Raw genomic sequence first — 21,463 nt, forward strand, 5'->3', positions numbered from 1 at the left:
TGGGCAACCTGATCTAGTTGGGGATACCTTCACTGGCTGCAGAGGGAGTTGGACTGGTTGAGCTTGGCATGTCCCTTCCAACCCAGATCACTCTATGAGTCTGGGATTCTGGGATTCTAGGATCCTACAAGTCTATGTCCCTGCCCATGGCAGGGGGGTTGGAACTAGGTGATCCTGCAGATCTCCTCCAATCCAGGCCATTCTATCATTCTGTGATTCTAGGATTCTTTGGTTCTACATCCCTGCCCAAGGGATCTTGAAGCTCCCTTTCAACCCAGACCATTCTATCATTCTATGGTTCTGTGAATCTGTTCTATGATTCTATGTTCTATGATCCCCTGTTCAAGGGATCTTGGAGCTCCCTTCCAACCCCAACCATTTTCTGATTCTCTGATTCTATGTCCCTGTTCAAGGGATCTTGAAGCTCCCTTCCAACCCCAACCATTCTCTGATTCTCTGATTCTATGTCCCTGTTCAAGGGATCTTGAAGATCCCTTCCAACCTAGACCATTCTATGACTCTATGATTCCATGTCCTTGCCCAAGGGATCTTGAAGCTCCCTTCCAACCCAGACCATTCTTTGACTCTATGACTCTATCACTCTATGTCCCTGCCCAAGGGATCTTGAAGCTCCCTTCCAACCCAGACCATTCTATCATTCTGTGTCCCTGCCCAAGGGATCTCAAAGCTCCCTCCCAACCCAGACCATTCTATGATATTTTTAAGCCAACAAAAATGTTTCCATGGGCTCAAATTGAAAAGGTTCTGAAAATATTGCTTGGGAAGAAGTTTTGGAGGGTTTGGTAGGGTTGGGTTTTTTTCCATACCAATCAATCTTCTTCTTCTTCTTCTTCTTCTTCTTCTTCTTCTTCTTCTTCTTCTTCTTCTTCTTCTTCTTCTTCTTCTTCTTCTTCTTCTTCTTCTTCTTCTTCTTCTTCTTCTTCTTCTTCTTCTTCTTCTTCTTCTTCTTCTTCTTCTTCTTCTTCTTCTTCTTCTTCTTCTTCTTCTTCTTCTTCTTCTTCTTCTTCTTCTTCTTCTTCTTCTTCTTCTTCTTCTTCTTCTTCTTCTTCTTCTTCTTCTTCTTCTTCTTCTTCTTCTTCTTCCTCCTCCTCTTTTTCTTCCTCCTCTTCTTCTTCCTCCTTCTCTTCTTCTTCTTCTTCTTCTGCTGCTGCTGCTGCTGTTGCTTCTTCTGCTGCTGCTTCTTCTTCTGCTGCTGCTGCTTCTTCTTCTGCTGCTGTTGCTTCTTCTGCTGCTGCTGTTGCTTCTTCTGCTGCTGCTGCTTCTTCTTCTGCTGCTGCTTCTTCTTCTGCTGCTGCTTCTTCTTCTGCTGCTGCTGCTGTTGCTTCTTCTTCTGCTGTTGCTTCTTCTTCTGCTGCTGCTTCTTCTTGTCTTCTTCTTCTTCTTCTTCTTCTTCTTCTTCTTCTTCTTCTTCTTCTTCTTCTTCTTCTTCTTCTTCTTCTTCTTCTTCTTCTTCTTCTTCTTCTTCTTCTTCTTCTTCTATTTCTGCTTCTGCTTCTCCTTCTGCTTCTTCTTGTTTGGAAGTGGCACCATATAGAGCTCTATTTCCCCCCCAGGCTTTAAAAGGTCTCCCTCTAGATATTTTTTTTTAACACAATCTGGGAATGAAACTGGGAAAAAAAAAAATTTAAAAAAAAAACCCAACCCAACCAACCCTCCTGTGCCAAGACTGCAAAAATAATTAACTGAGCATTTAACCCAGATCATTATTTTCCCCCATTTGAATTTGCCTGCTAGATTGGCTACCACGGTCTGGGCTCTCGTTCCGTGCTATTACTGGGCTATAAATTATTGGAGCAAAGCACAGCAAGGCATCATAATGTAATATATTTTTATGGTGCCATAAAGTAATTATGTAGCAGACAACAACCCCCCCTCACCCCCCCCCCCAAAAAAAAAACCTCCTACAGAAGTGACATATTTTATGCTTAAATTATAATCACATTGAGAGCGTCTCTGCCGCTCGCTGTTTATAGAGCACAGCGAGAGCAGGGCTGCTGCTGCTGCTGCTGCTTGGTTGGGCTTCAGACAAAGAAGAGCTAGGCTAGGAGCAAGGAGATGCAGCTTGGAAATGATAGAATCACAGAAAAAAGTTGGAAAAGAACTCTAAGGTCATCTGGTCCAGCCGTCAGCCTGATGCCACCCATGGCCGCTAAACTGTGTCCAGTTCTGGGCTCCCCAGTTTAGGAGGGACATTGAGATGCTTGAGCGTGTCCAGAGAAGGGCAACGAGGCTGGGGAGAGGCCTTGAGCACAGCCCTACGAGGAGAGGCTGAGGGAGCTGGGATTGGTTAGCCTGGAGAAGAGGAGGCTCAGGGCAGACCTCATTGCTGTCTGCAACTACCTGAGGGGTGGTTGTGGCCAGGAGGAGGTTGCTCTCTTCTCTCAGGTGGCCAGCACCAGAACAAGAGGACACAGCCTCAGGCTGTGCCAGGGGAGATTTAGGCTGGAGGTGAGGAGAAAGTTCTTCCCTGAGAGAGTCATTGGACACTGGAATGGGCTGCCCGGGGAGGTGGTGGAGTCGCCGTCCCTGGAGCTGTTCAAGGCAGGACTGGACGTGGCACTTGGTGCCATGGTCTAGCCTTGAGCTCTGTGTAAAGGGTTGGACTTGATGATCTGTGAGGTCTCGTCCAACCTTGGTGATACTGTGATACTGTGATACTGTCTGCACAGTGGCTCTGGGGATGGGGACTGAGCCACCTCCCTGGGCAGCCTCTGCCAATCTCTGACCACTCCTGCAGCAAAGATCTTTTTTTTCCTCATCTCCAACCTAAACCTACTGGGTCCAGTTGTGGGCTTCTCAATTGTAGAGAGATGTTGAGGTGCTGGAAGTTATTCAGGGCCAATGGCATCCTGGGCTGGCTCAGGAGCAGTGTGGGCAGCAGGACAAGGGAGGTTCTTGTGCCCCTGTGCTCAGCACTGCTCAGGCCACCCCTGGAGTGCTGTGTCCAGTTCTGGGCTCCTCCATTGCAGAGAGATGTTGAGGTGCTGGAAGGTGAGAGAAGGGCAGCAAGGCTGGGGAGGGGCCTGGAGCACAGCCCTGTGAGGAGAGGCTGAGGGAGCTGGGGGGGTGCAGCCTGCAGCAGAGGAGGCTCAGGGCAGAGCTCATTGCTGCCTGCAGCTGCCTGCAGGGAGGCTGTAGCCAGGTGGGGTTGGGCTCTGCTGCCAGGCACCCAGGGACAGAACAAGGGGACACAGCCTCAAGTTGTGCCAGGGCAGGTCTAGGCTGGATGTTGTTAGGAAGTTGTTGTCAGAGAGAGTGATTGGCATTGGAATGGGCTGCCCAGGGAGGTGGTGGAGTCTCTGTGGCTGGAGGTGTTGAAGCCAAGCCTGGCTGGGGCACTTAGTGCCATGGTCTGGTTGGTTGGGCAGGGCTGGGTGCTAGGTTGGGCTGGCTGAGCTTGGAGCTCTCTTCCACCCTGGCTGATTCTATGATTCTCCCCATCACAATTTAAGGCCCTTTTGTCCTATCACTTGACACTAGGAAGAAGATACCCTACCCGCCCTTAATCCAACCTCCTTCCAAGGAGCTGTAGAGAGCAATGAGATCTCCTCACAGCCTCCTCCTCTTCAGGCTAAACACTCCCAGCTCCTTCAGCTGCTCCTCACTGACCTGTTCTCCAAACTCCTCCCCAGCTTTGCTGCCCTTCCCTGTTCCCACTCAAGCACCTCAATGTCTTTCTTGTACTGTGGTACCCATAACTGGACACAGAGAATTTGGGTGGGTTTGGAATGTTTGTGACAACATTTGCTGCTCATCAAGAAATGTTGCTGCCAATGTTTGCTGCTTATCAATAGGCTCAGAGTAATTTAAGTACTCCTGGGGTTGATTTCTCCTGCTGCCTGGTTGAACTTCTAGATACAGTCCCACCATGTAAGAGGGTTCCCAGGTGTTGAGATGATTCTTTTGCCTTGAGTTCACCTCTCTTGGATGTGAGAAATGAGTGAGTTACCCAAACTGACATCTGCACCTCTGCCACTTCAGCTACAAGGAAACACAACAGCCTCCCTCAATAATAACCTCAAGCCATCCTCATCCAATAACATTTCTCTACCAACTCTCATATTCTAATTACATCCAGAAGAGAATAACATCCTAAAATTTCCACTTGGAGACAAAATCTTTGCTGGGAAGAGCCTGGAGTCATGGAACTTCTTTTTTTTTTTGCCTCTAAGACAGAAGGGTTGCAGCTTGCAGGAAAGGTCAGCACCTCTCCAAGTGGGGTGTAGGGATTGTTCTCAGTGGATGGTGTCTGGTTTGGGTTAAAGCTGGCTGAGAAGCTTAAGGCAGTCACACAGAGAGGGGTCATGGATCCAGGGAGCTGCAGAAGGGGTGAGATGAACCATGAGGCAGAGATTGTCCAGGGGATTGCCCAGGGGGTTGGTGGAAGCTCCACCCAGGGGGATGGTGGAAGCTCCATCCAGAGAGGTGGTGGAGTCATCCACCTTGGATGTGTTTCAGGGTGGTTTGGATGTGGTCCTTAGGGATATGGCTTAAGGTAGAGTTATAGGTTGGACTTGGTGATCCTGAGGGGCTTTGCCAACCTGCATGTTTGTGATCCCTGGAAGTTTTTAAGGCCAGGCTGGATGTGGCTCTGAGCAACCTCATCCAGTGTGAGGTGTCCCTGCCCATGGCAGGAGGGTTGGAACTGGATGATCCTTGAGGTCCCTTCCAATTCTGTGATTGATTCTGTGTTTGTCCCATGGTTGTCCTTACACCAGAAACATAGACTCATAGAATGGTAGAATCAACCAGGTTGGAAGAGACCTCCAAGACCTTCCACCCCAACCTATGACCCAACCCTATCCAATCAACTAGACCATGGCAGTAAGCACCTTGTGGGAGCAGCTCAGAGGGCAGGCAAGCAGCAGCTCTGCAGTGAGGACATGTGGGAGAGACCCTGAGGCTCAGGAGGGCTCAGCATGTGCAAAGCAGAGGTTTCTGGTGAGTGGATTATGGCTGGAGGCTGGGAGGAAATGGTTCTGTGGTTTCAGCCCAGCTTTTCCTGGGAAGTGCCCAGCTCCCAGCTCCTGGCTCTGCCTGCATGACTCATGCACACACAGACTCCTGCAGGTGGGTGCTCAGCACCCTTCAGAGGAGGTGACATCTCCTTGCAAGTGCAGTAGGGATCATAACGAGCAGGGCAGCAAGGGGCAGCAGTTAGAAGTGAGGCTGGAGGGTGCCATGCCTGCCTTTGCTTCTCACGTGGCATGGGACCTTCACAAGATGCTTTGCTGCTCTGTGCCTCAGTTTCCCCAGCTGGATGGGAGCTGTGCATGAGGGGAAGGAGTGCAGGATGGGGCCTGAGACATTAATGCTGTGCAGATGCTGCCACTCTCAGGAGTGGTGTGAAGATACATGAGGTCCCCTGCCAAAGGCAACCAAACCTACAAAACCCACCAGTGAGGGCCTTGGTGGAGGCTGCATTTCTCTGTCTGTGTCTGCCTCTGCCCTGCACTCTGTCTGTCTGTCTATCCATCAACCATCTCTCTCTGCAGTCATCTGTGTCTCACTATCCACCTCTGCATCTCCTGCTTGTGAAATGCCTGCACCCCTCCAGAGCTGACAGCCCCTTAGAGCAAAGCCCAACTCTGACAGTTGGTGTTTTGCTACAGAAAGGTCACTTCAGCTATTTCTATGACAGAGCTGAAGCCAACTCAATATCCTTCCTGTCCTGACATCCTTTTTCAGGCTGAAGTCCTCTCTGGAAGCTCGCAGAGGAAAAGCACAGAACAATCACTAGCAATATCTGCCTTTACTTCCCCCTCCTGTGCCATATCCTTCAGTGTCCCACTGCCCAGGGGTCATGCTGGCTGGCCTTTGTGCTGGAAGAGGAAGAATGAGCTCTTAAATCATCTCCACACATGGCTGCTCTCTGGGTTTAGTCAACAAACAGCAATGTCCCCTGGTGCGTGGGCACGAGGAGGCAGCCAGCCCAGGTGGCTCAGAGCAAGGCAGCAGTGGCTTGAGAGCCTTGCCTGGCTGCTCTGCTCTCCTTTCCCTCTGCTCTTCTGGGCTACCCCATTCAAGAGAGGTGTTGAGGTGCTGGAAGGTGTTTGGAGAAGGGCAGCAAGGCTGGGGAGGGGCCTGGAGCACAGCCCTGGGAGGAGAGGCTGAGGGAGCTGGGGGGTGCAGCCTGCAGCAGAGGAGGCTCAGGGCAGAGCTCATTGCTGCCTGCAGCTGCCTGCAGGGAGGCTGTAACCAGGTGGGGTTGGGCTCTGCTGCCAGGCAGCCAGAAACAGAAGAAGGGGACACAGCCTCAAGCCGTGCCAGGGCAGGTCTAGGCTGGATGTTGTTAGGAAGTTGTTGTCAGAGAGAGTGATTGGCATTGGAATGGGCTGCCCAGGGAGGTGGTGGAGTCTGTGTGCCTGGAGGTGTTGCAGCCAAGCCTGGCTGGGGCACTTAGTGCCATGGTCTGGTTGATTGGGCAGGGCTGGGTGTTAGGTTGTGCTGGCTGAGCTTGGAGCTCTCTTCCAACCTGCTTGATTCTCTGATTCTGTGATTCTAATCACCTCAAATGAGGATGGAGCCAGGTGGGAGTTGGCCTCTTCTCACATTGCCAAAGGTTGCACCAGGGTGGGGTTCAAGTTGGAACCTGAACCTCAGCATAGAATCACAGCATCACAGTATGTCAGGGGCTGGTAGGGACCTCCAAAGCTCATCTGGTCCAGCCTCCCTGCCAGAGCAGGATCACCCAGAGCAGATCACACAGCAACACATCCAGATGGTTCTTGAATATCTCCAGAGAGGGAGACTCCACAGCCCCCCAGGGCAGCCTGTGCCAGTGCTCTGTCACCCTCACAGGGGAAAAATTCTTCCTCAGGTTCACATGGAACCTCCTGTGCCTCAGCTTCCACCCATTGCCCCTTGTGCTGTCTCTGGGCATCACCCAGCAGAGCCTGGCTCCAGCCTCCTGGCACTCACCTCTTACACATGGGTAAATACGAGTGAGGTCACCCCTTGGTTGTCTCCTCTCCAAGCTCCCAGCCCCAGCTCCCTCAGGCTCTCCTCACAAGGAAGATGTTCAACTTCCTTCATCATTGTTGTGCCTCTGTGCTGGACACTCCCAAGCAGCTCCTTGTCCTTCTTGAGCTGCGTTGCTCAAGACACAATAGCCCAGATGTGGCCTCCCCAGCAGCTGACACTAAGAGCAAGAGGTTCTGCTGGGAGAGGCAGCAAGGAGGAGAGGGCAGGGGTTAAAGTGAGGCCTTGGGGAGCTGAAACATTCCAAACTTAAGGCAGACGTGGCACTTCCCAGCCCGCCTGGAAATCAGAGACACATGTGCCCCTGCCAGGCCACCTCCTGGCAGCTGTTTGCCTGGGGCACCCACACTGCCTTCTCTCGCCTGCTTCAGTCCACTGGGGCTGAAAACAGCCTGCTCCAGCTCTGCAGGCTGCTGCAGCGTGGGGGGCTCTGCATGCTCTTATGTGGGGGGCTCTGCATGCTGTTATGTGGGGGGCTCTCTGCAGGCTGTTATGTGGGGGGCTCTCTGCATGCTGTTATGTGGGGGGCACTCTGCATGCTGTTATGTGGGGGGCTCTCTGCAGGCTGTTATGTGGGGGGCACTCTGCATGCTCTTATGTGGGGGGCTCTGCATGCTGTTATGTGGGGGGCTCTCTGCATGCTGTTATGTGGGGGGCTCTCTGCATGCTGTTATGTGGGGGGCTCTCTGCAGGCTGTTATGTGGGGGGCACTCTGCATGCTGTTATGTGGGGGGCTCTCTGCAGGCTGTTATGTGGGGGGCTCTCTGCAGGCTGCTGCAGCATGAGGGGCTCTGCATGCTGATATGTGGGGGGCTCTCTGCAGGCTGTTATGTGGGGGGCTCTCTGCATGCTGTTATGTGGGGGGCTCTGCATGCTGTTATGTGGGGGGCTCTCTGCAGGCTGTTATGTGGGGGGCTCTGCATGCTGTTATGTGGGGGGCTCTCTGCAGGCTGTTATGTGGGGGGCTCTGCATGCTGTTATGTGGGGGGCTCTCTGCAGGCTGTTATGTGGGGGGCTCTGCATGCTGTTATGTGGGGGGCTCTGCATGCTGTTATGTGGGGGGCACTCTGCATGCTGTTATGTGGGGGGCTCTGCATGCTGTTATGTGGGGGGCTCTCTGCAGGCTGTTATGTGGGGGGCTCTGCATGCTGTTATGTGGGGGGCTCTGCATGCTGTTATGTGAGGGGCTCTCTGCATGCTGTTATGTGGGGGGCTCTCTGCATGCTGATATGTGGGGGCTCTCTGAATGCTGTTATGTGGGGGGCTCTCTGCATGCTGATATGTGGGGGGCTCTCTGCATGCTGCTACAGCATGGGGGCTCTCTGCATGCTGTTACAGGGTGGGGGGATTCTGCATGCTGTTGCATGGGGGCTCTCTGCATGCTGCTACAGCATAGGGGGACTCCGCAGGCTGTTATGTGGGGGGCTCTCTGCAGGCTGCTACAGCATGGGGGGACTCTGCATGCTCTTATGTGGGGGCCTCTCTGCAGGCTGCTACAGGGGGCTCTCTGCACTCTGTTCCAACATGGGGGCTCTGCACTCTGTTCCAACATGGGGGCTCTGCACTCTGTTCCAACATGGGGGCTCTGCACTCTGTTCCAACATGGGGGCTCTGCACTCTGTTCCAACATGGGGGCTCTGCACTCTGTTCCAACATGGGGGCTCTCCCCACCATGCACCAACAGTGTGAAAGCTACCTTCAGTTTTTTGACCATAAGCACTTAGCTGTGCCCTTTTGAAATGAGCTCCAGATCCCCCACCAGCCCTGGAGCTTTCTCTCCCTCTGAACTCTGTCAGGAGCAGTTCAACATCAGGAAACTATCTGAGGGACTGTTCCACATTAGCTGCAACCCAATTATTAGCCACAGCCTGATGATATCTTCCTCCATCCCTTCCTGGGCCATGACAATGCCATCTGTGGTGCTGGGCAGGTTGGGGGTGACCAGTTGTTCTTCTGCCCTGGGGATAGCTGGTTAGTGGGCAGCACAAGAAGGAGCACACAGCAAGGTCCATCCCTGCAGCTGCTTGCACAAGCCCAGATCTGCATGGTCTGGCTGGCAGCAGAGTCCCCGGGGTGAAGTCCGGCGCTACGCTGTCAGCGGGCAAAGGGCAGGGACACTGTGGAGAGCTTGAAGCAGCCAGAAGGTCACAGCTGGGCAGGCACCCAGGAGGCAGACCTAAGGATCAGTGCTGGGCATAGTCCTGTTCAATATTTTTACTGATGATCTGGAGCAGGGGATTGAGTCCAGCAGCAGTGAGTTTGCAGATGACACCAAGCTAGGAGCAGCTGTGGAGCTGGTGGAGGGTAGCAGAGCCCTGCAGAGGGACCTGGCCAGGCTGCATGGGTGGGCAGAGGCCAAGGGGATGAGATTGAACAAGGCCAAGGGCAGGGTTCTACACTTTGGCCACAACAACCCCAAGCAGCACTGCAGGCTGGGGCCAGAGTGGCTGAGAGCAGCCAGGCAGAGAGGTCCCTGGGGGTGCTGGGAGAGAGGAGCTGCAGAGGAGGCAGCAGTGCCCAGGTGGGCAGCAGAGCCAATGGCATCCTGGGCTGGCAGGATTAGGCAGCTGAAGAGATGACAGCAGAGGGTTGAGCATGGGCAGTGAAAGCCACCCTAGAAAGCATGCAAAAACCTTCTCTTCAGAGAACTGGGCCCAACTTTTCCTTAATGAACTCAGCCTGAGGCTTTGCTGCCTGCTGAATCCAGGACTGCTAGAAAAGGACCCACCCAGAGCAACCCCCACTGCATTTTTTAGCTCTGTGATTCTCATCCCACAGCCAAACTCAGGGCATCTGGGGGGTGCTGGGGCTTGCCTAGCTGGAGGGAGCATTTCTGAACCCACTCACAGCATCCCACCAAAGGAAAAACAGTCCAGGAGGGCTGGGATTGAGAGGGTTGGGGGAGGCAAGAGAATCAAAACAGAAACAGAGCTCAGAGGGAGGGAGGGGATCTTTCCTTTTCATCCCCAGGTGAGACAGGGCAGGAGGAGGAATGCTTCCCTCTGAACCCACCCAGCCCCAAGACATGAATGCACCCACAGCCTGAGCCCCCAGGGGTGCTGCCTTTGCCCCTGAGAGGACAGGCTGTTGTGCTCCCAGTCAGATCAGAGGCACCACATCAGCTCCTGCTCAGCAGCCAGCTGGAAATGCAGCAGCTTTGCACAGGATCAGAGAATCACAGGGTGGGTTAGGCTGGAAGGCACCTCAAAGGCTCAGCCAGCTCCAACCCCTGCCATAGGCAGGGACATCTCCCACTAGAACAGGTCACTCAAGGCCACATCCAGCTTGGTCCTGAACACCTCCAAGGAGGGAGCATCCACAGCTTCCCTGGAGTCACAGCCTTGGCCAGGCTGGAAAAGACCTTTAACATCATCATGCCCAATCTTAGGCTAAGACTAACAAGTCCTATCCCTAAGCACCACATCTCCCCAACTCTTAAACACCTTCAGGGAAGGGGACTCCACCACTCCCCTGAGCAGCCTGTTCCAATGCCTGACAACCCCTTCACAGAATCATGGAATCACAGACTCACAGGATCACAGACTCATGGAATCACATAAACATGGAATCACATAATCATGGAATCATAGAATCATGGAATGGTGGAATCACAGAATCATGGAATCACAGAACCATGGAATCACAGAATCACAGGATCACAGACTCATGGAATCACAGAATCATGGAATGATGAAATCACAGAATCATGGAATCACAGAACCATGGAATCACAAAATCATGGCATCACAAAATCGACCAGGTTAGAAGAGAGCTCCAAGCTCATCCAGTCCAACCTCTCACCCAGCCCTATCCAATCAACTAGACCATGGCACTAAGTGCCTCATCCAGGCTTTTCCTGAACACCTCCAATTCTTCCTGATCTCCAATCTAAACCTCCCCTGCTGCAACTTGAAGCCTTTTCCTCTCCCCCTGTCTTTCGGTTGAACAGACCAACCCCCACTTCTCTAAAAGAAACCTCATTTCAGGGAGGTTGTAGAGAGTGAGAAAGCCTCCCCTGAGCCCTCCTTTTCCCCAGCCTAAACAAGCCCAGAGAGGTGAGAACCAGGGCGCAGGAGGCTCTCACCACCCCGGGGAGCTCTGCCAGCTCTCCTGCCCAGCGCAGCGGCGGCAGCGAAAGCAGGCGACTGTGCACCACCAAAGCTGGCAGCAGCACACCCCCAGTGCTTCCCTCCCACTCCAGACAAATCAGCCTTTATCTCCCAGCTAAGTGGGCAGGAGGTGCCTCTTCCGACCACGACCGTGCTGGCTGCTGCGAGCCAGGAGCGTGAGGCACACCACGGGCAGGCTCCATAATGCCTCTTTGTGATGGGCTTTGAGGAAGCTGCAAGGCTGGGGAAGCAGAAGGGGGTTGGCTTGAAGGGCTGAGCAGAGGCCAAAAGCCTCCCAGGAGCAATTCATGGAATGGTTTGGGTTGGGAGAAAGCTTAAAGACAGCCCCAACTCTGGAGGTGTTTAAGGCCAGGCTGGATGAGGCTCTAGATAGCCTGATCTAGTGTGAGATGTCCCTGCCCATGGCAGGGGGGTGGGAAGTGGCTGATCTTTGTGGTCCCTTTCAACCTTGACTAACTCTGTGATTCTATGACCCTGTGACTATGATTCTATGACCTTATGATTCCATAATTCTATGACCCTATGATTCTATGATCCCTTGATCCTATGACTCTGTGATTCTATGATCCCTTGATCTTATGACTCTGTGATTCTATGATCCCTTGATCCTATGACTCTGTGATTCTATGATCCCTTGATCCTATGACTCTGTGATTCTATGATCCCTTGATCCTATGACTCTGTGATTCTATGACCCTGTGATTCTATAACCCTTTGATTCTATGACTCTATGATTCTATGACCCTTTGATTCTATGACCCTATGATTCTATGACTCTATGATTCTATGAGCCTTTGATTCTATAACCCTTTGATTCTATGACCCTATGAATCTATGACTCTGTGATTCTATGAGCCTTTGATTCTATAACCCTTTGATTCTATGACTCTATGATTCCATGACTCTATGATTCTATGACCCTTTGATTCTATGACCCTTTGATTCTATGACCCTTTGATTCTATAACCCTTTGATTCTATGACTCTATGATTCTATGACCCTATGATTCTATGACTCTATGATTCTATGAGCCTTTAATTCTATAACCCTTTGATTCTATGACCCTATGATTCTATGACCCTTTGACTCTATAACCCTTTGCTTCTATGACTCTATGATTCTATGACCCTTTGATTCTATGACCCTATGATTCTATGATCCTATGATTCTGTAGTTCTATGATCCTATGATTCTATGATTAAAGATCATCCAGCTCCAACCCCCCTGCCATGGGCAGGCACACCTCCCACTAGCCCAGGTTGCTCTCAACCTGCTCTTGACCACCTCCAGGAAGGGGATATCCACAACCCCCCTGGGCAACCTGTTTGGATCTCTCACCACCCTCACAGGAAAGAATTCCTTCCTAATCTCCAGTCTAAATTTGCCTTCCTCAAGCTTCAATCCATTCCCTCTCAACCCACCAGAACAAGCCCTTGCAGTAAGTTCCCTCCCAGCCTTCCTGTGGGCCCTCTCTGTGTACTGGCAGGGATCTGAGTGTAGGAAAATCCCCAGCTCCCTGTGTCCTCACCAGTGGGATGTGAGGACAAGCTGACCTGTGAGGACACAGGTAGAAGAGTGAGCAGCATCCAGGGAGTGCTCCTGGGGACACTGCTGGTGGCAGATGTGTTGATGGAAACTGCTGCCAGCGCTGCCCTTCTGCTTCCTGCAGCAGCACCAAAACACCTTGTGAGGAAGAACTAACTTCTGCTTCATCTGGAGCTGGAAAAGCCCTCCCTCCTTTCCAATGGCTTGGAAGCATATTGATGTGGCTGCCATGGTCCTAGGCTGTTGTGCCATGTCAAAGCAAGATGCTTTGCTAACACTGAGGCAGAGGAAATGCTGATTTTTTTGCCTTCAGAGGAACAATTCCCAGCACTGTGATTTTCATCCTGGCTCGGGAGAGAAGTTTGCCCTCCCTCACTTTTATTTCTTGTCTTTTCCAAGCCCTTGTCCTTGAGGGCTTCCAAGGGGGTTAGGTTTAATCATGAGCAGGGCTGCCAGAAGGCCTTTTTGCTACTGTTCTAACCTGAAATGTCCATGGAATCAGGAGGTTATTCTGCCCTTATACTCAGCACTGCTCAGGTCACAGCTTGAGTGCTGTGTCCAGTGCTGGCCTCTTCAATTCAAGAGAGATGTTGAGGTGCTGGAAGGTGTTTGGAGCAGGGCAGCAAGGCTGGGGAGGGGCCTGGAGCACAGCCCTGTGAGGAGAGGCTGAGGGAGCTGGGGGGGTGCAGCCTGCAGCAGAGGAGGCTCAGGGCAGAGCTCATTGCTGCCTGCAGCTGCCTGCAGGGAGGCTGTAGCCAGGTGGGGTTGGGCTCTGCTGCCAGGCAGCCAGCAACAGAAGAAGGGGACACAGCCTCAAGCTGTGCCAGGGGAGGTCTAGGCTGGATGTTGTTAGGAAGTTGTTGTCAGAGAGAGTGATTGGCATTGGAATGGGCTGCCCAGGGAGGTGGTGGAGTCTCTGTGGCTGGAGGTGTTGAAGCCAAGCCTGGCTGGGGCACTTAGTGCCATGGTCTGGTTGGTTGGGCAGGGCTGGGTGCTAGGCTGGGCTGGCTGAGCTTGGAGTTCTCTTCCAACCTGCTTGAGTCTATGATTCTATGATTCTATGATTCTATGATTCTATGAGGACTTCAGCTTGAGTAGAGACCAAAGATGAGCACCCTCAGGACTGCTGAGGGAATGAGGAGATCTGACACATGATTTTTGGAGAGCCATGAAAACCCTCATGCTCTTCTGCATCACACTTATTGCCCATTAGCACCAAACCAGGTCTCCTACAGCAAGGCCAAAGTGGAGCACTGAAACAAAAGGTGGAGAATGAAGAAACATCTCCCAGCTGCTGCTCTCAGAGGCTTTTCCTCCTCCAAGTGCAGCAATATGGACTCAGAGGCTGAGTCCAGCCGCTGCAGCTCAGCAGCTTTAGCTAACAGATACATCTTGAGTCACAGGATGGCTTCCTATTTCTGTTTTCTCTCTCTTTGCAGGCCAGTTTGTACTGGTATGAGATTCTTGTCACCCACACTCTCCAACAGATGTCTGTTTTGAGGCATTTCATAGCCAGGCCACCCACATCTCCTGCGCCGTGGGAGATACCCAGGTCCACCTGGCTGCCTGGGTGATGGAGCAGGAGGACATGCACAGCCATGTCCAGAGCTCACTCAGGATGGTGCCAGGCTGCAAGAACAGGCTCCAAAGTGTGGCAGCTCCTCTTGATGGCAATCCAAACCAGACTGCTTCCAGCACACACCCACCTGTTCCAGCATCAGTCCCCAAATTTGGATCCTTCAACCACCCACGTTGGCACCTGCAAAACAAGTTCCCTACTCCCATAGCTGGCACTGGGGTGACCTCAGGTATAAAGAAGGGACTTGGCTTGCTCCTTGTAACCCACTCACAGCCCAGAAAGGTTATCAGGCTTTGCTCATGACATCAGATCCACCAAGAGGACCCCAAGAGGGTTTTCTGTGGCCTTTTCAGCCTCATGTCCTGGAGGTGTCCAAGACAAGCCTGGATGAGGCACTTAGTGCCATGGTCTGGTTGACTGGAGAGGGCTGGGTGCTAGGTTGGACTGGATGAACTTGGAGGTCTCTTCCAACCTGCTTGATTCTATGGTTCTGTGGCCTGTAGGTGGTCCTCAGTAAAAGCCACCTTGGCTCCTTTGTGGGCTGCTTCCATGTTGAGCAGGCCAAAAAAGATGCAGCAGATGAGGGGGTTTATTTTAGCCCTTACCTCCTGGCTCCTCTGCTCCTCCCTCAGTGGACTCACAGCCCTGATTTACGCCCTTTCAGAGACCACTTTGTCCTTGGAGATGGATCTGGAGAAGCATTTCCAGATATCCAGGTGGGTGAGGTTCTCCAGGAGGGATGCAGCCCTCTCCTTCCAGCAGCAAAGTGCAAACATGGGAGCAAGGCTGGGAAGAGCTGAGCCTGGGATTTGGTTGTGAAATGTATGCATGACTTGTACCTGGGACCTTCCCTGCTCCCTGCCTGGCAATGAGCTGGATCCATGCAGACAGAAACTGCTCAGTGCTCCCTCTGGCAGCTTTCCCAGTGCAAAGAAAAGAATAATCATAATAAATTATTAAAAAAAAAAAAAAAGCTGACAAATATTATTTTTAAAGCAGCCTGAAAGGAAGGAGCTGTGCTGAGATCAGGTTAAAGACACATTTCAGGCTCAGGCCTCCTGCCTCCCCCAGAATCAGCAGGAGGCTCCTGTTTTGGTACTCAGCATGGAGGGAAAACTACCCTGGTGTGCAAGCAGATCCATTTCAGAGACCACTTGGTCCTTCCTTCCACAGCTCCAAGGCTGCCTGCATGGAAACTGCCATCAGAGTGATGTTGCCTGGACCAGAAATCTACCCAGACAGCAGAAGGCTGCTGCCAGTCCCACCACAGAGCCCTCAACCCCTCCAGGAACGAGGTGAGATGCCCTCAAGAGGGAAAGCCCTGGGCTGGCAGCTGCTGCTGGCCTTTCCCACCACCTTGCTGGCCCATTCCAGGTGGCCTTTTGCAGGACATGTTTTTTTCCCCCATCTCCCACAAGTCAGCATCAATGCTGAGGTCTTTGCCTCTGTGCCAAGTGCTTGGAGCTCCACACAGTCACAAGCACCAGTCCAAAGGCAGATCCTGTTAAAGGCAGGGATTGCTTCTGGCCCAGGATGAGTGCCTTGGTTTTGGTTCAGCCACTCAGGCCACCATCAGTTAAACTTTAAGCAATGTACATGTGGCTTCCATGAGAGCAAAGGACACTCCTGAAGGGAAGTGGTGGACTTAAAGCAGGCTTGCCAAAGGAGGCTGAGGGAGTTAAACATTCAACTCCTCATGAAATGAGGTGTGGGCAGGTGCCTGAATCCCTAAACCTGTTTGGGAAACAGGATGGGAAGAGAATATTGTCTCACCCTGCTCAGGGAATCATGGAATCTTAGCATCATAGGATGATGGAATCATAGAAACATGGAAACATGAAATCATAGAATCATGGGATCATAGTATCATGGAATTGTATAGTTATAGAATCATGGGATCATAAAATAATGGAATTATAGAGTCATGCAATCATAAAATAATGGAATCATGGAATCCTAGCATCATAGGATCATGGAATCTCTAAGTCACATAACCAAAGAGTTGTGGACTCATGGAATCATAGCATCATGGAATTATATAGTTATAGACTCATGGGATCATAAAATCAGGGAATCCTACCAATCATGGAATTATGGAATTATCTAATTATAGAATCATGGAATTGTACAATCATGGAATTGTGTAGTTATAGAATCATGGGATCATAAAATCAGGGAATCTGAGCATCATGGAATCTCAGAGTCATAGAATCAAAGAATCATGGGCTCATAGAGTCATAGTGTCATGGAATCAGGGAATTGTAAAATCATGGAATTATACAGTTATAGAATCATGGAATTCTGTGAGTATAGAATCATGGAATTCTGTGATTATAGAATCATGGAATCATAGAATTGTAGAATTACAGAATCATAGTATAATGGAATCATGGAATCTTAGAATCATGGAATCATAGAATGGTTTGGATTGGAATGGACCTTAGAGATCATCCAGCTCCAACCCACCCTGCCATGGGCAGGGACACCTCTCACTAGCCTGGGTTGCTCAAGGCCTTCAAAGGAGCCTCATGCCCAGCTTGGCCTGCTGTCTATCCCAAGACATCCTGTTTTCCATTAGCAGGAGCCATCCAGGACAGGAATGACTCTGAGCCTGCACACGAGTGTTGAAGCCATGGAAACGAGGACAAGCGCTGGATGGTGCCAGCGGTTTGGTGGTGGTGACTTATCCCTGACAATGGTGGAGCAGCTCCTGATCCCACAGTGACATCAGAAGCTCCTCGTGCTCCTGCCAAGCAGTTCAGATCTTGAGCTCTTCGCCCTGCTGAAGCAACCCTCACCTTGAAAATGAGGTTATGGAGAACCCACTGAAAATCCCTTTGCGTTTCCTCGGCGCGGAGGAAATGAGCAGAATCCACTGCAGGCTCTTGCAGCCAGCATGTCCTGCCAGAAATCCTGGTGCTTGGAGCAGCAAAGCCAACCTCCCCAGCCTGCCTTGGACAAGCAGACACTTGGCTGTTTGACTCCAAAGGAAAATGTTGCCAGCTGCCAGCATTTAAACCAGCAGTGCTGCTCCTGAGCATGAAATCAGACAAGCGAGACGTTGTGATGGGGACACAGCAAGGGGAGAAAGGAGGGCATGAGTCTGGTCCAGAGGCCACCACGCTGGGCAACCTGACTGTGGCACAGAGCCAGGGCATTCCCAGAGGTGAAGCCAGATGATAGCAAGGGACTGGAAGTGTTCACTTCATATTGCTGCCATCTTTCAGCCATTCCTTGCAGGAAAGGGGGAAGGAGCTTCTAAAAATATACTGGTGATGTGTCTTGTGACTGCCTGAACCCTGCTCCTGGTCTGGCAGCCTGGAGCAGCCTGGTCCATGGTGTGACCATGCTCTGGCTATCTGGCTATGACACCAGGAAGGTGACTCAGCCTCACCTAAGCACCAAAAACTCACTTATCATGGAATCATAGAATCAGGCAGGTTGGAAGAGACCTCTAAGCTCATCCAGTCCAACCTAGCACCCAGCCCTGCCCAATCAACCAGACCATGATCCCCTTTTGTGCCTGGGGTCCAGCAGCTCTGTCGCTCCTCCATCACATTCTCATCTTCTTGCTGCCTTCTCCCCACTCCCCTCAGCACTTCCAGAAGCAGCAAGGTGAGAGCAGATGTTGGCAGCTTGCAAGGGTTTATTTTCTTTCTGAGCCAGGCAAAAGTGACTTTGATTTTCCAAGCTGCTCTAGCAGGCTGCCCTGAGTGACTGCACACAGTGGGTAGATCTGATGGTGAACTGAAGCAGATGAGGTGGAAGTCGTAGGGTTGTACACATCTAAAGGCATCAAATACCTGATTCAAAAGAATATTCCATGACTGTTCTTCATCCAAACATCAATTTATACACCAGAGGGGGGGGGAAAGGACATTTAAACCAACATATTTCCTACAGAGAGAAAGTTTCACAGAGGTTGTCCAGGGAAGTTGTGGATGCTGCCTCCCTGGAGGTGATCAAGGCCAGATTGGATGAGGCCTGGAGCAACCTGGGCTAGAGGGAGATGTCCCTGCCTATGGTGGGGGGGTTGGAATTGGATGATCTTGAGGGGCCCTTCCAACTCAATGCATTCTTGGGCTCTAGGTTGGGTTTGGTGGGTGTACATTTGCCTGCATTTCAAAATCTGCCCACAGATGTTTTCTGTCTTCAGCACATGAAAAAGCTGCCAGGAAGAAGTGGCAGAGCTTGTCTCTCTGCAGGCAGAAATGGGATTGCATCATCTGCAGGCACAACCCTGTGAGCTCCAGGCTAATCAGCTCCAATGGCAAGAGGAACATTGCTGGGACAAAGCCATAGGATACCCAGGGCAGGACTCCCCTGCAGTCAGCAGGGACATCTGCAACTGGCTGCCCAGAGCTACAGCAAACCTGATCTTGAATGTCTCCAGGGATAGGACCTCAACCACCTCCTTGTGCAGCATGCTCCAGTATCTCACCAGTCTCATGGTGCAGAACTTCCTCCTGATCCTCAACCTAACTCTGCCCTGCTCCAGTTTCACACCACTGAATCACAGAATCAACCAGGTTGGAAGAGACCTCCAAGCTCATCCAGTCCAACCTAGCACCCAGCCCTAGCCAGTCAACCAGACCATGGCACTAAGTGCCTCATCCAGGCTTCTCTGGAACACCTCCAGGGATGGTGACTCCACCACCTCCCTGGGCAGCCCATTCCAATGGCAAATCACTCTCTCTGGGAAGAACCTCATCCTGTCCACACAGGCCCTTCTGAACAGCCCCTCCTCAGCCTTCCTGTGGGTCCTCTTCAGATCCTGAAATGCAGCTCTCCTCCAGGCTGAGCAGCCCCAATTCTTTCAGCCTGTCTTCATAGGAGAGGTTCTCCAGCCCTCTGATCACCTCTGTGACCTCCTCTGGAGCCTCTCCCGCAGGTCTACCTCCCTTTTGTGTTGGGGATCCCATGGCTGAACACAATGCTCTGTGCCTGTGCTTCCAACCAGCCCTTCTGCTGCTGCAGCAGCTTAAAACTGTGAGTTTTGGGCTGCTGCCTGGGACAGGTCAGAGGGTGGCTGCCTGCATCCTCGGCCCCGTTCGGCGTCCGCTCTCGTGCCGCGCTATCGCTCCGGCATTCCAGAGCGCTGAGCCCTGGCCTCCAGCAGCCAGAGGAATTTGCTCCCTGAGCATTAATTCCTTCCTTTTCCCCAGAAGAAGTCCGTGGGATGACTCCTGTTGTGCAATGAGGATGGGGCTGGTCTCCTGCCAGTATCCCAGATCTAGATTCCAGGTTTGGTCCCTTCAGTGCATCCATCTCCCCAGCACGGGTTGGGCGATGGCAGCATCACGCTCCAGCTCTGCTGGCACTGGCATCAGCCCAATGGGAAGTAGGGCTGCAGGACTGGGTGCTGCTGGAAGGCAGCAGCCTCCTCCATCTCTTCAACCCCACCATTGCCCAGGTTTGCATCAGCTCATCCAGAGACAGAGCTGTACTCTGGTCTAGAGGGAGATGGGCCATGTCTCAGATCCTCACTCCTATCCTTCCCACTGATCATGAGGACAGAAGAGAAGGTTCCTCTACACAGAGGAGCTCAGCTGTGGGACACCTCACCCCAGGGCCAAGCTGCAGCAGAGTTGCAGCATAGACTGAAGTCATCAAGGGGCCAACAAGAAACTGTGCAGACACAAGAGCAATGCTTCAAAGGAAAATCAAGGTGTGGGGGAGAGAGAGAGAAAAGCTTCCAGAGGAAAGCCAGGCTCATTGCTTGGGTTAGGAGAAGGCTCCACGTTGGGTTTAAACACCCTGGAGGTGTTTAAAAGGAGGCTGGATGAGGCACTTAGAGCCATGGTTCAGTTAATCAGGAAGGTTAGGTGCTAGGTTGGACTCGATGACCTCAGAGGCCATTACCAGCCTGGTTTATTCTGTGGTTCTGGGATTTCTGTGCTTGCTGCAGGGGTTCTTTTGCTGGTGCTTCTGCTGCAGTTGCTGTTGATGGACAAAGGCTTTGAGATTGAGCAGGCTTGCAGAGCTGGTGAATCATCCTGGGCAAGCTCCAGAGGAACCAACAAGCTTTTCCAGAGCCTTTTTTGTTGACAAGAACATGGTGCTGACAAAACAGCCCATTTTCCCCAGCCTAACCTCCTCCTTATCAGCCCTGGGTTACAGGAGTGTTGGCTGACATGGGATGGTGGCAGACACAGGTTATTAAGCTGCTGACAGAAGGCTCATCCACTTGGAACAGTTATCATCTCAGGGAGCATCCACCACGCAGCCTGCTCCTGACAGACTCTCTCATCAGGCAGATGCCAGGTGTTGAGGAGCCTCCTCAAGAAGCTTGCCCCCATTTTCCCTCTTGAGGTATTTAAATGAGTTTCCCAACAGTGTCACCACTGATTAGCCCAGCAGAGCAGTTTAGGAGGGAGCACAGCAACAAACAGAGCTTGACATGCTTCTGAGCTGGCCCTCCAGATGAGCCAAGGTCTGCAAAGGAATAAGGATGGAGGTGGGAGGGGGATTCATTTGGGTGAATGCTGTTGTGGTTGTTGTCCTCATGAAGAGGGAGAGGAAGGAGGAGCACTGGACCGTGACTTCATGGATGGGGGAAACCACACCAGGCCAGCTCTCCATTACCAGATCCTCCATTGCTTTACTGATTTGGGTAGAAGGCTACTGGAAGCCATGCCAGAGGCTGTACTGTGCCCAGTTCTGGGCTCCTCCATTCAAGAGAGATGCTGAGGTGCTAGAAGGTATCCAGAGAAGGGCAGCAAGGCTGGGGAGGGGCCTGGAGCAGAGCCCAGTGAGGAGAGGCTGAGGGAGCTGGGGGGGTGCAGCCTGCAGCAGAGGAGACTCAGAGCAGAGCTCATTGCTGTCTGCAGCTGCCTGCAGGGAGGCTGTAGCCAGGTGGGGTTGGGATCTGCTGCCAGGCAACAGGCAAGAGAACAAGGGGACACAGCCTCAAGCTGTGCCAGGGCAGGTCTAGGCTGGATGTTGTTAGGAAGTTGTTGTCAGAGAGAGTGATTGGCATTGGAATGGGCTGCCCAGGGAGGTGGTGGAGTCTTTGTGGCTGGAGGTGTTGCAGCCAAGCCTGGCTGGGGCACTTAGTGCCATGGTGTGGTTGACTGGGCAGGGGTGGGTGCTAGGTTGGGCTGTCTGAGCTTGGAGCTCTCTGCCAGCCTGGTTACTTCTATGATTCTATGATTAGAAAACCAAAGCACTGCTTGGTGCTTTTGTTCCTGAGACCCCCCCAGATTTG

Source organism: Pogoniulus pusillus, chromosome 35 (assembly GCF_015220805.1).
Source record: "Pogoniulus pusillus isolate bPogPus1 chromosome 35, bPogPus1.pri, whole genome shotgun sequence".
Classification (NCBI taxonomy): domain Eukaryota; kingdom Metazoa; phylum Chordata; class Aves; order Piciformes; family Lybiidae; genus Pogoniulus; species Pogoniulus pusillus.